Below are 16,298 nucleotides of genomic sequence, written 5' to 3'. Positions count from 1 at the left end.
TATATTTTCTATGTCTTAATTTTTTTAAGTTTAGTTGTAAAATATATTTCTTGATTAACAGGAAAAGTATGGATATCACAATTACTCACACTGAAAAACTATATTCCAAAATCTAAGATGTAAGGGAATAAATTTTCTCTAAGTAGCAATTCACTTATAGAAAATTCTCTCTCATCCTGTAACTTCGCAGGCTTCTATACTATGTCTGAACAAAATGCAATTCTACATGTTTCATTGCTCAAATAATTAAAAATAATAAAAATGTATATTTTCAAATGTAGACAACTTCCTCTTTTTTAAATGTTTATTTTTGAGAGAGAAAGAGAGAGAGAGATAGAGAGAGAGAGAGAGAGAGAGAGAGAGAGAGAGAGAGAGCATGAACAAGGGAGGAGTATAGAGATAGGGAGACACAGAATCAGAATCAGGCTCCAGACCCCGGGCTGTCAGCACAGAGCCCGACACAGGGCTCGAACTCACAAACCGAGAAATCATGACCTAAGTCAGAGCACTGAACCAACTGAGCTACCCAGGAACCCCTCTAAGTGTTTCTTTAAGAAAAAAAGAAAAAAAAAGAAAAGTTTTCAAGGTAATTAATTTATTTACACATGATGAATTATTACAATATAGTTCACTGTGTTAGAGCATATTTGATTTATGATAAGTAATTTCATGTTTTGTTAGTTATTTGTCTTGATATTCAATTGGAAATGCTAAATAGTGATAAAGTCATCCTATATAAAATAAAATGTAGTATTTTGTAGTGGAAAGAAAATTTTTAAATTATAATGTGATTAAAAACTGAGATAGGAACCAAAGTTGGAGCGGTTAGTGCTAAAATGACATTTGTTCTTTTAACACTGGCAAGGTCATTCTTAGATAGCAAATAAACAGGCACAGCAGGAGATACCTACAAAGACATAATATCTTGAAATCAGATTGATGTCAGCTACTCTTGATCACCCGCAGGCACCTCAATTACCTAGAATTACTATCCCAATTAAGCACCTGTCTTTACAGTTGAGTGTTATCAGGTTCAATTTGATAAGATGGGAAAGTCCCAATTAAAAGGACTCCCTAATTAAGCATGCTTTATGTAGAATAGACTGATTACTCCAAAAATATACTTTTCTGTCCTAGTTCAATAACATTTTATCCATTACATACACATCTATTATCTATTACATACCCATATATTATCGATCTAGATACCTATATCATATATTTCCATTTAAGTAGTTATGCAATGTTTTTATGATAAATATCTTGCAACAGTAAAAGGAAAAAATGACACTTGTCAGAAATGGTTCAAATATGGCAAAATTCTTCTCTCTTACAAGTAAGCTATAAGCAGTATATGTAAGACTCCATTCCCTAATATTTTTTTTTGTTTTGCTTATTTTGGACTTTCCATATCACACTTTAATTTGCATTTACATTCAAAACTCCTAAAAATCATAGATATTCATTATATTTTGTGTGATTTCTATGAAGCTAATGTAATATCGTTCATCTAGCACATGTTTTACTCCTGTTATAATTTACAACTTAATTAGAACTCATTAGGGGCGCCTGGGTGGCGCAGTCGGTTAAGCGTCCGACTTCAGCCAGGTCACGATCTCGCGGTCCGGGAGTTCGAGCCCCGCGTCAGGCTCTGGGCTGATGGCTCGGAGCCTGGAGCCTGTTTCCGATTCTGTGTCTCCCTCTCTCTCTGCCCCTCCCCCGTTCATGCTCTGTCTCTCTCTGTCCCAAAAATAAATAAATGTTGAAAAAAAATTAAAAAAAAAAAAAAAAAAAAAAAAGAACTCATTAGATAAATTGGTAGAACTGTGACTTTGAAACTGAAATCTCTACAGTTCCAATTATTCAAACGTGCATGCACTGCTAACTAGAGTGAGATGTGTCATTAGGAGGAAATTAAATTATATGAAGACTTATCTCTAGGCTTCTAACCCATATTGTATGAAGAGAAATATACTTACAGAATGATTTTTTTTAATTTAATGAGTTTTGGAAGAAAGGTTCAGAAGAAATGAATATAAATATATTACATATTATTGCTGCATAACAAATCTCTTTAAAACATGCTGGCTTACAGGCGACTATAGATGCTGGAGAGGATGTGGACAAGTGGGAACCCTCTTGCACTGTTGATAGGAATGCAAAGTGGTGCAGCTGCTCTGGAAAATAGTGTGGAGGTTCCTCAAAAAATTAAAAATAGATCTACCCTACGACCCAGCAATAGCACTGCTTGAAATTGACCCAAGGGATACGGGAGTGCTGATGCATAGGGGCACTTGTACCCCAATGGTTATAGCACTTTCAACAATAGCCAAATTATGGAAAGAGCCTAAATGTCCATCAACTGACGAATGGATAAAGAAGATGTGGTTTATATATACAGTGGAATACTATTTGGCAATGAGAAAGAATGAAATCTGGCCATTTGTAGCAATGTGGATGGAACTGGAGAGTGTTATGCTAAGTGAAATAAGTCAGGCAGAGAAAGACAGATACCATATGTTTTCACTCATATGTGGATCCTGAGAAACTTAACAGAAGACCATGGGGGAGCAGAAGGGAGAAAAAAGAAGTTATAGACAGGGAAGGAGGCAAACCATAAGAGACTCCTAAATATTGAGAACAAACTGAGGGTTGATGGGGAGTGGGGGGAAGGGGAAAGTGGGTGATGGGCATTGAGGAGGACACCTGTTGGGATGAGCACTAGGTGTTGTATGGAAACCAGTTTGACAATAAATTTCATATTAAAAAAAACAAGAAAGAAAAAAGGAGAAAAAGAAAAAAAAGACGTCCATAATGTGAGCCAAATCTTTTTAAAAAATCTGTTGGAGAACCATCTTATTTGGATAAGACATTCAGACTCCTCGTGGACATATTGATAGATTCAATAATCATGGAGATTATTGAAGGGGTTTGAACATTCATTGATTCATGAAATTTATCTCAATAATTCTTAGTAATTAAGTATTGCTGATGAATAATGAAATGACTTTTTAAACACATTTGGTGCGGGGTGCTTGGGTGGCTCAATTGGTTAAACGTCCAACTCTTGATTTCAGCGCAGGTCATGATCTCATGGTTTCTGAGATCAATCCCCATGTAGGGCTCTGTGCTGACAGCATGAAGCCTGTTTGGGATTCTCTCTCCCTCTCTCTCTGCCCCTCCCCAGCTCTCTTTCACAAAATAAATAAACATTAATTAAAAAAAAAAACATGCTGGCTTGAAATACCAAGAATTGCTGATTGTCTTATATAGTTTCTGTGGGTTGAGTACTTTAGTGTTGGTTGACTAGAAAGTTCTGGTTAGAGGTCTCCATGGAATTACAGTAGATATCGGTTGGACTGCATTCTTTTTAAGGAATATATGCATCTGAAGAATTAATTCACAGAAGTCACCCAGAAATAACTTCACCTACTTGGCAAGGTGGTGCTGGCAGTTTGCTAGGAGATTTATTTCCTCTCAGTGTGAACATCTTTATGGGCTACTTGAGTGTCATCTCAGCATGGAAGCAAGCCCCCACCAGAGCAAGGGATTCCAGCAACCAAATCTCTTTCATATTACATCAGTCACACAGGACAACCAGCCCTGGTGCAGTGTAGGAGACCACACAATGTCATTATCATGAGGCAATCATTATTGGGACCATCATGGAGGCTGGCTAACTTGATAGCTTAGTGCTTGCTGGCAGAAATTCTTTTGTCAGATTTTCATGATTCCATTTTTAATTCTGATATTGATTGTGTGACTTTTGGAAACACACTTGACTTCTATTTCTGAATGTCTCTATATTCAAAATAGAAATTACAAAATTATTTACTTTATAATATCTATGAGAATTAAATGAGCTAACATTTGAAAAGTATTGTTAAAAGAGTTAGGGACACAGTAGGTTTCTATTCATAATTGTTATTTCTATTTTTACTTTTACAGTAATATCACAAAGTAAGCAATTTTTATGTGTGTTTTAGAGACTAAAGCATATGACTTCCTGGAGATCTTATATTCATATACTTTTGGCTGACATAATTAAAAACAACTCTAAAAAAAGTATTTGGCTAAAATTAGCAACTCAGGAAGCAACAGATAGATGTTGGCTGGATGCAGAGAAATTGGAACCCTCTTACACAATTGGCGGGAATACAAACTGGTGTAGCCACGCTGGAAAATAGTGTGGAGGTTCCTCAGAAAGTTAAAGGTAAAACTCCCTTATGACCCAGCAATTGCACTACTAGGTATTTATCCAAAGGATACAAAAATACTGATTTGAAAGGGCACATGCACCCCAAGGTTTATAGTAGCACTATCAACAATAGCCAAATTATGGAAAGAATCCAAATGTCCACCAACTGATGAATGGATAATGAAGATATATATATATATATATATATATATATATATATATATATACCCCACACACACACACACATATATATATATATATACATATATATATATATATACACACACACATACATACACACATACAATGGAAAACTATTCAGCTGTTAAAAAGAATAAAACTTCGCCATTTGGAACAACATGGATGGAGCTGGAGTCTATTATGCTAAGTGAAATAAGTTGACCCACAATGTCACAATAGTTTCATGTGTACAACAGTGATTCAACTTCTCTTTATCTTAAGTTATGCTCACCACCATCAACAAAATTTCTGATTGAGAGTGAAGGAGCTAGCAAATATATATTCCATGATGAATAAAATTTAAAAAATAGTGAAATGAATGACCTAATGAGGAGATGTATGTTTACAGATGGACAAAGTACATATGAAAATTAAAATTCATAATATTATCTCTAACAACCTTGCATATTGGGCAAAAAGATAAAGACTGTATTTAGGAAAATTATTATGGAAATTATTATTAATAGGAAAATATAATAATTATAATTATACAATTAATATTATATTTTATTACCAGCATATGAAATGCCACCCTTTGGCTATGAGATACACTTTTATCATAAACCAGATTTGTGAATCAATTAAAATATTTAAAAACACCTGAGAATGACTGAAAATATAAAATCAATGATTAAAAACGAAACAAAAACTAAAGCATAAGTTTGTAGTTAAGTTTAATTCTCAGTTTTGAATTTGAGGTGAGGAGAGAGGGAATGTCAGAATTTAAATTAATTTCTTGGCTATGCCTGAGATCACTTCCTGACAAAATGAAAATAGGCTATGAACTAAAAATAGTTTCTATAGTCTATGCTAAATGTAGATGCCTGCCAAGAATAACAATGTTAAATGAAATACTTCTTGAAATAGGACCTACTGTCATCACTCTCCTTTGCTATTAATTTTAATTTCCTTAAAAGGTGAATTACCTTTGCAAGAATCTTATATTTTCATAAATATCACTAGCAATCAGAAAAATTTACAAAAAGTATAATAAGCCAATATAAAAGTATAACTCATAAAAATGTATGGGAGTATTTAAAACAGAAACACTGAATGAGAATAAAATATGCATGCATTTGAAATTTCATAAGTTAGTAGTTCCAGTGACTCCAGTAAAATTGAATTCCTTGCTCCAACCATAATCAACGATCTTTTTACATCAAACAATTTTGTATCTTAATGTCTCAGAATGAGGGAATATATTTTTTATGAACTGTACTCACCCTCTGTAAACTGTACACTTTAAAGATAAAATGGTTGTGAGGCAGTTGGATGGTTCAGTCATTAAGCGACTGACTTTGGCTCAGGTCATGATATTGAGGTTCAGGAGGTTCCAGCTCCACTTCAGGCTCTGTGCTGACAGCTCAGAGCCTGGAGCCTGCTTCAAATTCTGTGTCTCCCTTCCTCTCTGTCCCTCCCCTGCTCACACTCTGTCTCTCTCAAAAATAAAATAAACATTAAAATAATTAAAAATAAATAATAAAGATAAAATGGTGCAAATGTACCAAGAGTTCTTCCCAAATAATTGAAAGGAACCCCAAAGAACAATAGTAACAATAACACATGCATGCGCGCACACACACACATAAACACAATCTACCTATCTGTACTTCCTCCTGTTTTGTAGACTGGTTTATGCTTCAAACAGCTGAGCAATATAAAAAAGTGGTTTCAATAAGTACCATGTTCTTCCAAAAATACATTATAACCACAATTCAATTTGCCTTTCTATTTTCTCAAACTCCCCCACAACACACACACTGTTTTTCAATATGCATCTAGGTTTCTAATCATCAAATCTGGTGTTTTCTAACACTAAGGCTTTACCTAGAACAGACCTTCATTCATATATTCAAGTATTTATAGAAGGAATAGATGTTGGGCTTGAGAAAGTAATAGTCCAATTGACACTGATGTCTTAAATCATGAAAAAGTATAGTGCATGACTAGCATATTAGTGCATATGAAATTTTCTAATATGTACATTTAATAATGCTTCCTCTAATAGAAAGATATTTATTTTAATGAAAATCTTCCAAGCATAATCAGCCATAAAAATTCATTTCTTTCCTGTTAGCCAACCAATTGTTTTTCATTTAATTAAATCATAAATATAATAAAAATACTACAGAATAAAAGACACTAAAATAGAAAACTATTCAGTAAAGAATGTCTCTTTTTTCAAAAAAAGTATTTACAAAAATACTACATTGAGAAATGCAACAGATGTTACATTACTTATGCTTTAATAATAACTGAAATAAAGCATTTGAACATATACCTGTGTTCTGGATTATAAGAAGTTTCATAAGGCATTATTAACAATTTATTCCTTTAACTGCTAGACTATTAGGAGACAATATGTTATTTCAAATCTAATAAAGGCATTTGAAAATATATCATCTGTATTTGGATTCACAATCAACATTTTTTTGCACCTCATGAATCAAATTCATTGAATGTATCTCACAAAACAATCTTATGCTGTGATCACTGTTCATTAAAGAAGTAAACAATGGATTTTGCTTTATGCTGAACACTCCCTCTTACGTTTGTACATTATATACCTAAAAGTATTTATGTGACATATGTATATATATACACTTACATAAACCCATGTATAATATAAAGTATTTTTCATTATTTTGAGAGAGAGAGAGAGAGAGAGAGCAAGCAGGGGAGAGGGGCAGAGGGAGAGAGAGAGAAAATCTTAAGCAGGCTCCACACTCAGCATAGAGCCCAACACAAAGCTCAATCCTCAATCCTGGGATCTGAGCCAAAATCAAAAGTCAGATGTTCAACCGACTGAGCTACCTAGCTGCCCCTAATATAAAGTATTTTTAAATGTTATAGATTATTTTATATGTCTCATGTACTCGGTACTGATAAAACGTAACTGAATAAAAAATATAAAAGAAGTAATGATCCCTATCATGAAATAGCCCATGATAAAATTGGAAAGAAATAGAAACCAGAACACATTTGATGTTTTCCAAAGTTAACAGAGTACTTAGTAATTATTTAGCCATGGTGATCCCATGATTAGATTTATACCTGAAATAAGATTTTTTTTGCAATTTACTGAATGTTGAATGTTTAATGTCTACTTTCTGATCAAGATTTCCAAGGTGTTTGTCAATGTGAGTATAAATGATTTATTACATTTTAATATATACTAGCATAAAATGAGGACTAATTGAAATATTATAAAGATGGGGATTAAAATATGAAGAAACAAATTAGTAATAGGAAAGAACATCAAATAAGTCTCTTAGTGTAAAAACAAAGCACAGAAGTGTATGAATCCACACAACTAATGATAAACTAAAGAAGTCAATGATAGAAACAGGAGATAGGAGGAAGATGGCGCATAGGAGGACGCTGGACTCACCTTGTCCTGCTCATCACTTAGATTCCACCCATATCTGCCTAAATAACCCAGAAAACTTCCAGAAGACTAGCAGAACGGACTCTCTGGAGCCAAGCATAGACAAGAGGCCCATGGAAGAGGGTAGGAAGCGTGGAGAGGTGGTGCATGCTATATGGACTGGCCGGAGGGAGCCGGGGCCGTGGAGGGGCAGCCCACCCGGCAAGGCAGAGCCCCCGAAGTCTGGATTGCAAAGGCTGAGGGGCCAGACTGTGTGAGTTCTGACAGCCAGAGGGACTTAATATCTGGAATGTTAAAAGTCAACAGCTCTGCTCTCAGACAGCAGAGAGAGAGAGAGAGAGAGGACAGTGGGAAGGAGAGTTGTTGAGCCCCAGAAGGACAGACTTCGGTGGGGGAACAAAGGCACTGGCAATCTTCATTTCCCTTTCCCATCCCCCTGATGAAATTCCAAAGGGAAGCAGTTCCCATCACTGAACTTCCTTGTACCATGCAAACGCCCAATGCTGTGCTTCTGTGGATCCATCCCTGGAATGGGCCTGCCTCCCTCCCAGTGCTGTAAGGCCCCTACGTCAGGGAACCACAGATTGCAAAGCTACCTAAGACTGCACCTCCTGTGCCTGTGCACCTTGCAGATCCACGCTGTCTAATACGCACTTGGCCAGATCCAATCGAAGCAGCACCACAATTCTGGCAGTGTGCAAGCAGCCCAGACAGGGGCCACACCACTCCACAGTGAGTCCTGCCCCTGGGAGAGGGGAAGATAAGGTACACACCAGTCTGACTGTGGCCCCAGAGGTGAGCTGAGGGCAGACATTGGGTCTGCCTGTGGCCCTGCCTCCAACACAAGTTTCTCCGGAAAGCACAGGGGAAGTGCCCTGCAGTTCGGAGCTACCACAGGGAATAACCAAAATGACAAAATGGAAGAATTCTGAAAAGAAACTCCAGGAAGTAGTGAAGCTAACGAATTGATCGAAAACGATTTAAGCAATATTATGGAACAAGAATTTAGAATAATAGTCATAAAATTAATTGCTGGGCTTGAAAAAAGCATAGAGAACAGCAGAGAATCTATTGCTACAGAGATCCAGGGACTAAAAAATGGTAATGAGGATCTAAAAATGCTATAAATGGGGTGTAAAATAAAAAGGAGGTGGCCATAGCATGGACTGAAGAGCAGAGGAGAGAATAGGTGAATTAGAAGGTGAAATTATGGAAAAAGGAAGCTGAGAAAAGAAAAAGAAAAAAAAAGCCAGGACTATGAGGGGAGAATTAGAGAACTAAGTGATACAATGAAACAGAAAATCATCCGTATCACAGGAATTCCAGAAGAAGAAGAGGAGAGAGAGAAATGGGCTGAAGGTGTACTTGAACAAATCATAGCTGAGAACATCCCCGAACTGGGGAAGGAAATAGGCATTAAAATCCAAGAGGCACAGAGAACTCTCTTTAGACGTAACTTGAATCAAACTTCTGCATGTGATATCATAGTGACATATCATAGACATATCATAGTGAAACTGGCAAAATACACGGATAAAGAGAATTCTGAAAGCAGCTAGGGATAAACAGGCCCTAACTTACAAAGGGAGACCCATAAGACTAGTGGCAGACCTATCTACTGAAACTTGGCAGGCCAGAAAGGAATGGCAGAAAATCTTCAATGTGATGAACAGAAAAAATATGCAGCCAAGAATCCTTTATCCAGCAAGTCTGTCATTCAGAATAGAAGGAGACGTAAAGGTTTCCCCAAACAAACGAAAACTGAAGGAATTCATCACCACTAAACCAGCCCTACAAGAGATCCTAAGGGGGATTCTTTGAGTGAAATGGTGCAAGGACCACAAAGTACCAGAGACACCACTACAAGCATGAAAGCTACACACATCACAATGACTCTAAACCCATATCTTTCAATAATAACACTGAATGTACATGGACAAAATGCTCCAACCAAAACACACAGGGGATCAGAATGGATCAAAAACCAAGACCCATATATTTGCTGTCTACAGAAACTCATTTTGGACCAGAGGACACCTTGAGATTGAAAGCGAGGGGATGGACACCTGAAAAACAAATAATCCAGTGAAGAAATGGGCAGAAAACATGAATAGACACTTCTCTAAAGAAGACATCCAGACAGCCAACAGGCACATGAAAAGATGCTCAATGTCGCTCCTCATCAGGGAACTACAAATCAAAACCACACTCAGATATCACCTCATGCCAGTCAGAGCGGCCAAAATGAACAAATCAGGAGACTATAGATGCTGGAGAGGATGTTGAGAAACCCTCTGGCACTGTTGGTGGGAATGCAAATTGGTGCAGCCACTCTGGAAAGCAGTGTGGAGGTTCCTCAAAAAATTAAAAATAGACCTACCCTATGACTCAGCAGTAGCACTGCTAGGAATTTACCCAAGGGATACAGGAGTACTGATGCACAGGGGCACTTGTACCCCAATGTTAATAGCAGCACTCTCAACAATAGCCAAATTATGGAAAGAGCCTAAATGTCTATCAGCTGATGAATGGATAAAGAAATTGTGGTTTATATACACAATGGAGTACTACGTGGCAATGAGAAAGAATGAAATATGGCCCTTTGTAGCAACGTGGATGGAACTGGAGAGTGTTATGCTAAGTGAAATAAGTCATACAGAGAAAGATACCATATGTGTTCACTCTTATGTGGATACTGAGAAACTTAACAGAAACCCATGTGGGAGGGGAAGGAAAAAAAAAAAAGAGGTTAGAATGGGAGAGAGCCAAAGCATAAGAGACTCTTAAAAACTGAGAACAAACTGAGGGTTGATGGGGGGGGGGTGGGAGGGAGTGGAGGGTGGTGATGGGTGGGTTGATGGGGAAGAGGGCATCTTTTGGGATGAGCATTGGGTGTTGTATGGAAACCAATTCGACAATAAATTTCATATATTAAAAAAATAAAAGAAAAAAAGAAAAAGAAAGAAAGAAAGAAAGAAAGAAAGAAAGAAAGAAAAGAAAGAAAGAAAGAAAAAGAAAGTGAGGGGATGGAGAATTATCTATCATGCTACTGGAAGTCAAAAGAAGGCTGGAGTAGCTATACCTAAAACAGAAAAACTAGACTTTAAATTAAAGGCTATAACAAGAGATGAAGGGCATTACATAATTACAGGGTATATCCATCAGGAAGAGCTAACAATTATAAATGTCTATGCGCTGAATATGAGAGCACCCAAATATATAAAACAATTACTCACAAACATAAGAAACCTTATTGACAAGAATGTGGTAATTGCAGGGGTATTTAATACCCAATAACAACAATGGATAGATCATCTAGACACAGGATCAATAAGGAAACAAGGGCCCCGAATGATACATTGGATCAGATGGACTTGACAGATATATTTAGAACTCTGCATCCCAAAGCAACAGAATATACTTTCTTCTTGAGTGCACATGGAACATTCTCCAAGATAGATCACATACTAGGTCACAAAACAGCCCTTCATAAGTATATAAGAATTGAGATTGTACCATGTACACTTTCAGACCACAATGCTATGACTTGAAATCAACCACAGAAAAGTCTGGAAAATCTCCAAAAGCATGGAGGATAAAGAACACCCTACTAAAGAATGAATGGGTCAACCAGACAATTAGAGAAGAAATTAAAAAATATATGGAAACAAATGAAAATGAAAATACAACAATCCAAACCCTTTGGGATGCAGCAAAGGCAGTCCTGAGAGGAAAATACATTGCAATCCAAGCCTATTTCAAGAAACAAGAAAAATCCCAAATACAAAATCTAACAGCACACCTAAAAGGATATAGAAACAGAACAGCAAAGACACCCCAAACCCATCAGAAGAAGAGAAATAATAAAGATCAGAGCAGAAATACACAATATAGAATCTAAAAAACCTGTAAAGCAGATCAATGAAACCAAGAGTTGTTTTTTTAAAAAAGATAAACAAAATTGATAAACCTCTAGCCAGGCTTCTTAAAAAAGAAAAGGGAGAGGACCCAAATAGATAAAATCATGAATGAAAATGGAAATATTACAACCAATCCCTCAGAAATACAAGCAATTATCAGGAAATACTATGAAAAATTATATGCCAACAAACTAGACAACCTGGACAAATTGGACAAATTACTAAGCACCCACACAATCCAAAACTCAAACAGGAAGAAATAGAAAAACTGAAGAGACCCATAACCAGTGAGGAAATTCAATTAGTTATCAAAAATCTCCCAACAAATAAGAGTCTAGGACCAGATGTCATCCCTGGGGAATTCTACCAGACATTTAAAGCAGAGATAATACCTATCCTTCTCAAGCTGTTCCAAAAAATAGAAAGGGAAGGAAAACTTCCAGACTCATTCTATGAAGCCAGCAATACTTTGATTCCCAAACCAGACAGACCCAGCAAAAAAAGAGAACTACAGGCCAATACCCTGATGGATATGGATGCAAAAATTCTCAGCAAGATACTAGCAAATCGAATCCAGCAGCATATAAAAAGAATATTCACCATGATCAAGTGGGATTCATCCCTGGGCTGCAGGGCTGGTCAATATTCGCAAATCAATCAATGTGATATATCACATTAATAAAAGAAAAGAACCTTATGATCCTGTCAATTGATGCAGAAAAAGCATGTGACAAAATTCAGCATCCTTTCTTAATAAAAACCTCAAGAAAGTCAGGATAGATTGAACATACTTAAACATCATAAAGCCATTTATGAAGAGCCCACAGCTAATATCATCCTCAATGGGAAAAAAACTGAGAGCTTTCCCCCTGAGATCAGGAACACTACAGGGATGTCCACTCTCACCTCTGTTGTTTAACATAGCGTTGGAAGTGCTAGCATCAGCAATAAGACAACAAAAGGAAATCAAAGTCCTCAAACTTGGCAAAGATAAAGTCAAGCTTTCACTTTTTGCAGATGACATGGTATTATACATGGAAAACCCGATAGACTCCACCAAAAGTCTGCTAGAACTGATACGTGAATTCAGCAAAGTTGCAGGATACAAAAATTAATGTACAGAAATCAGTTGCGTTCTTATACGCTAATAATGAAGCAACATAAAGACAAATAAAGAAACTGGTCCCATTCACAATTGTACCAAGAAGCATAAAATACCTAGGAATACATCTAACCAAAGATGTAAAAGATCTGTAGGGTGAAAACTATAGAAAGCTTATGAGTAAATTGAAGAAGATACAAAGAATGGAAAAACATTCCGTGCTCATGGATTGGAAGAATAAATATTGTTAAAATGTCAATACTACCGAAAGCAATCTACACATCCAATGCAATACCAATCAAAATTGCACCAGCATTCTTCTTGTAGCTAGAACAAGCAATCCTAAAATTTGTATGGAACCACAAAAGGCCCCGAATAGCCAAAGTAATTTTGAAGAACAAAGCAGGAGGCATCACAATCCCAGACTTTAGCCTCTACTACAAAGCTGTCATCATCAAGACAGCATTATATTAGCACAAAAACAGACACATAGACCAATGGAATAGAATAGAGACTCCAGAATTGGACCCACAAAAGTATGGCCAACTCATCTTTGACAAAGCATGAAAGAATATCCAATGGAAAAAAGACAGTCTCTTTAACAAATGGTGCTGGGAGAACTGGACAGCAACATGCAGAAGAATGAAACTGGACCGCTTTCTTACACCATTCACAAAAATAAACTCAAAATGGATAAACGACCTGAATGTGAGACAGGAAACCATCAAAACCCTAGAGGAGAAAGCAGGAAAAAACATCTCTGACCTCAGCCACAGCAATTTCTTACTTGACACATCTCCAAAGGCAAGGGAATTAAAAGCAAACATGAACAATTGGGACCTCACGAAGATAAAAAGCTTCTGTACTGCAAAGGAAACAATCAACAAAACTAAAAGGCAACCAACGGAATGGGAAAAGATATTTGCAAATGACATATCGGAGAAAGGGCTAGTATCCAAAACTATAAAGAACTCACCAAACTTCACACCTGAAAAACAAATAATCCAGTATAGAAATGGGCAGAACACATGCGTAGACAGTTTTCTAAAGAAGACATCCAGATGGCCAACAGGCACATGCAAAGATGCTCAACGTCACTCCTCATCAGGGAAATACAAATCAAAACCACACTGAGATACCTCCTCATGCCAGTCAGAGTGGCCAAAATGAACGAATCAGGAGACTATACATGCTGGAGAGGATGTGGACAAGCGGGGACACTCTTGCACTGTTGGTGGGAATGCAAAGTTGTGCAGCTGCTCTCGAAAACAGTGTGGAGGTTCTTCAAAAAATTAAAAATAGATCTACCCTATGACCCAGCAATAGCACTGCTAGGAATTTACCCAAGGGATACAGGAGTGCTGATGCATAGGGGCACTTGTACCCTATGTTTACAGTAGCACTTTCAACAATAGCCAAATTATGGAAAGAGCCTAAATGTCCATCAACTGACGAATGGATAAAGATGTGGTTTATATATACAATGGAATACTACTTGGCAATGAGAAAAAATGAAATATGGCCTTTTGTAGCAACATGGATGGAACTGGAGAGTGTTATGCTAAGTGAAATAAGTCATACAGAGAAAGACAGATACCATATGTTTTCACTCTTCTGTGGATCCTGAGAAACTTAACAGAAACCCATGGGGAAGGGGAAGGGGTAAAAAAGTTACAGAGAGGGAAGGAAGCAAACCATAGGAGACTCTTAAAAACTGAGAATAAACTGAGGGCTGATGGCGGTGGGAGTGAGGAAAAAGTGGTTGATGGGCATTGAGGAGGGCACCTGTTGGGATGAGCACTGGGTGCTGTATGGAAACCAATTTGACAATAAATTTCATAGTACAAAAAAGAAGTCAATGATAAAAGGAATGAAAAATACTTGCAACATAAACATAAAACAAAATAGAAGAACTTGCATCTAAGCATGTGTTATGTTTCTTAACACTCATAATAAATCTATGAAAATCAAAAAACCCAAAAAATCCAGATTTTAAGAACAGATAAATATCAGTGGAAACAACAAAACCTATGTTATGTTTCTTTTCTGACAGAATAAGCTAAAAACAAAAGATTATATTTAGAAGATTGTATAAAAATTCTTTAATGAATCTATCTGTAGCACGAAAAGGCCCAATATACCAGCTATCATTCATTAGTCAGCAAAACCACAACTTTCTGGATACTACAAACTTTAAAGATATAAAATGTATTTGAGGGAAATGCTTAAGGAATTGATAAGCTCCATGAGAATCATATTAGAAAAACACAATAATTATGTAGCCAATTTTTGTACATAATTTCACCAGATCAAATTCTAAGTGTCTCACATATAATACATACTTTGGGGTGCCTGGGTCAGTCAGTCAGTTAAGTGTCAGACTTCGGCTCAGGTCACGATCTTGCACTCTGTGAGTTCAAGCCCTGAGTTCGGCTCTGCTGACACCTGGAGCCTGGATCCTGCTTGGGATTCTGTGTTTCTCTCTCTCTCTCTCTCTCTCTCTCTCTCTCTCTCTCTCTGCCCCTCCCTGATCGCACTTTCTCTCTGAAGAAATAAATAAATAAATAAATAAATAAATAAATAAATAAACAAACAAACAAACAAACAAACATTATTTTTTTTTTAAGTAATGTGCACTTCATTTCTTATAAGAATTGTATGGCCACTTCCAGGTAAGATGGAATAAGAGGATCCAAACTCACCCTGTCCCATGAATAGAATTATATTAACACACACATCTGAGTCAATAACCCAGAAAATGACCCAAAGACTGGAAAAGCACTCTCCACAGCTAGAGAATAGGTCACACTGAAAAGGGTAGGAAGGGCAGAACATGCTCAAAGCCAAACTGACCCCTGGGACTATCTGAGGTGGGAAGGGACTGGGCATGGGTGGAAAGGGGAAAAGAGCAGGACCCCCAGGCAGGGGAACCAAGGCAGGAAGAAAAATCCCCTCAACATTTGGCTTTGAAAACCACAGGGGCCTAACAATGAGTGAAGAGTAACAACTAGAAATTTAAAAATCAGCCACCAAGACTTGGGAGAGCTGGGAGGGCAGAGTCCCCACCCTTAAAGACAAAGCACAACAAAAACAAACATCCCTGCTGAGAAGCAGTAGTTGGAAAAACGCCTGGAGTATACAGGAATTTATTTATTAATCTCAGAGCCTGAGCTAGAGGGGCAAGGATCTTTGGGAGACCTCTACAAGAACAAAAGAGAGGGCACAAACCCTTTTACTCCCCTGCCCCCAATACAGATACATAGGAGACCTGCCAGAACCAGCACACCGCAACATTCTCCACCTAGCTTGCTAACAGCATCCTATCTCTTCTGCATCCTACCTATCTACTTCTGTGGATCCACCCCCTACAACCCAGCTGGTCTGATAGGAATTTTCCCTGTTGGCTGCAACTCCCCTCCTGCAGTAAACCAGCAAAGACCTTATTGGCAA

This window comes from Prionailurus viverrinus, chromosome A1, assembly GCF_022837055.1.
Source record: "Prionailurus viverrinus isolate Anna chromosome A1, UM_Priviv_1.0, whole genome shotgun sequence".
NCBI lineage: Eukaryota > Metazoa > Chordata > Mammalia > Carnivora > Felidae > Prionailurus > Prionailurus viverrinus.
This window is presented reverse-complemented; position numbering follows the sequence as displayed.